The following is a 2,548-nucleotide window of genomic DNA, read 5'->3' on the forward strand; positions in this document are numbered from 1 at the left end:
TTTAAATTATAATAGTGACTCAGAATAGTTTATGTACATAGAGTGACTCAGGATAATTTATTATTTAAAATATAAAATATAACTAACAGTGCTAAGATTCCCTTATCTTTATAAGGTGCTTGTGCATTAATAATTTAAGTAGTGAGTATATAAGTACGGTGTATATATCTATTGGTGTTTGTATACCACGTGCTGTTTTACAAAATTTATATTATATAGAGTGTGTACCTTTCTCAGGCCACTATTGATTTGTGTACTATACAATACCTGATCTTCCCAGCTGGTCCCCCCTACTGGTACTGATCAGGCCCAACGCTGCTTGGCTTCCAAGATCAGACGTGTTTGGGCATTTCCAGCGTGGTGTGACTGTAACGACATTGTGCCTTATGGATTCACACTCCAACCCTTGCGATATTTACTAAAGTGTTTATTTTACTCTAAAATAGTGAACATTAGTGATTGTGAGCTGACTCGGGGGGGGGGGGGGGGGGGGGGGGGGTTGGAACGGGGAGAGGAAAGCTTGCACTTAGTAAGGGAATGAAGGGACCGGGCGGGGTGAGGGAAGGGGGATGGAATAGGAATGATGGGAGATGAATGAGGTTTTAATACCGTATTTTATATAAAGGGAGCGATCTCGTAATTGTCGTTGAATCCTTTCGGCTGTAATGTCTGTGATTGGAATATCCAAAACATCTCTCTACATGACAGTTTGTTGGCGAGATCTCCTCCTCTCTCTCCCAATTTCACCAGTTCTATGGCTTTGAATGTCAAGGCTTCTGGATTGGAGTTATGTGTTGAGGTAAAATGTTTGGAGACAGCGTGGCTCTCCACTTTGTTCCTAATGTTCCTCATGTGTTCCTGTATCCTCAACTTCAGCGGTCTCTTTGTCTTCCCGATGTATTGTTTGCCACAGTCACATTCTAGGAGGTAAATGACCGATTGAGTATTACAATTCATATATTTCTTAATTCTGTATTCCTTTTTCTTCTCCATGTCCATAAAGGTTTTCCTGTTGGGGTGTAGGTATCTACATACATTGCATCGCCCGCACTTGTAGGAGCCCACACATTTGGGCCAGGTGTGGTCTTTATCTTGGTCAGTCCTCAACATACTTGGTGCTAAAATATCCTTCAGGTTCTGTGATTTTTTAAAAACTATTTCAGGATGAGGAGGGAGGATTTCCTTAAGAATAGGATACATGAGCAGTATTCTCCAGTAGTTCCTAAATGTTTCTCGGATGGATTTTTCATGCCGGTTGAAGGTTGTTACAAAAGCCGTGGAGTCTTTTGTTTTCTCCCTTGTTTTATATTCTAGCAATTTGGGTCTTTCAACCATATTGGTTCTGGTGATGGTTTCTTTCAAAATGGTATCTGGATATTCTTTTTGCTCGAATCTGCTATTATACAGCTCCAGCTGTGCTTGACAGTCCTCTGGTTTGCTGCAATTCCTTTTAATTCTACTAAATTGGGAAAATGGAATGTTATTCTTCCAACTCTTCAGATGATTGCTCTTGTAGTGGAGATAACTGTTAGTGTCCACGTGTTTAATATTGTTTTTTGTGGTAATTTTTAAATTTTTCCCTGTGAGAATCAAGTCCAGGAACTCGATGTGTTCTTTGTTCACATTGGATGTAAAAGCAAGATTCATCTCATTGGTGCAAATGTGTTTAAAAAATTGGTTAAAACGTTCAATATCTCCATCCCAGATTATTAAAATTTCTCTGACGTCCTAGTGGATGCTGGGGACTCCGTAAGGACCATGGGGAATAGACGGCTCCGCAGGAGACTGGGCACATCTAAGAAAGATTTAGGACTATCTGGTGTGCACTGGCTCCTCCCCCTATGACCCTCCTCCAAGCCTCAGTTAGATTTCTGTGCCCGGCTGAGCTGAATGCACACTAGGGGCTCTCCTGAGCTCCTAGAAGAAAGTATAGTTTAGGTTTTTTATTTTCAGTGAGACCTGCTGGCAACAGGCTCACTGCAACGAGGGACTAAGGGGAGAAGAAGCGAACCTACCTAAGTGGTGGTAGCTTGGGCTTCTTAGACAACCACTGGACACCATTAGCTCCAGAGGGATCGAACACCGGACCCGACCTCGTCGTCCGTTCCCGGAGCCGCGCCGCCGTCCCCCTTACAGAGCCAGAAACAAGAAGGTGGTCCGGAAAATCGGCAGCTGAAGACTTCTGTCTTCTCCAAGGTAGCGCACAGCACTGCAGCTGTGCGCCATTGCTCCTCATGCACACCACACACTGCGGTCACTGATGGGTGCAGGGCGCTGGGGGGGGGGCGCCCTGAGCAGCAATAATAACACCTTGGCTGGCAAAACTAACACCATATATAGCCCCAGAGGCTATATAGGTGTATATTAACCCCTGCCAGAAACGATAAAATAGCGGGAGAAAGCCCGCCGAAAAAGGGGCGGAGCCAACTCCCTCAGCACACTGGCGCAATTATTCCCTCACAGCTTCGCTGGAAGGAAGCTCCCTGGCTCTCCCCTGCAGTCCTGCACTACAGAAAGGGTAAAAAGAGAGGGGGGGCACAATTTAGGC

General features: G+C 44.6%; 1 pseudogene; it reads right to left on the reverse strand.

Moving 5' to 3' along the window:
* Positions 1–255: 255 nt before the first annotated feature.
* On the reverse strand, positions 256–374 carry LOC134896568 (5S ribosomal RNA; annotated as a pseudogene).
* Between the last annotated feature and the right edge of the window lie 2,174 nt (positions 375–2,548).

This window comes from Pseudophryne corroboree, chromosome 3 (assembly GCF_028390025.1).
Source record: "Pseudophryne corroboree isolate aPseCor3 chromosome 3, aPseCor3.hap2, whole genome shotgun sequence".
Classification (NCBI taxonomy): domain Eukaryota; kingdom Metazoa; phylum Chordata; class Amphibia; order Anura; family Myobatrachidae; genus Pseudophryne; species Pseudophryne corroboree.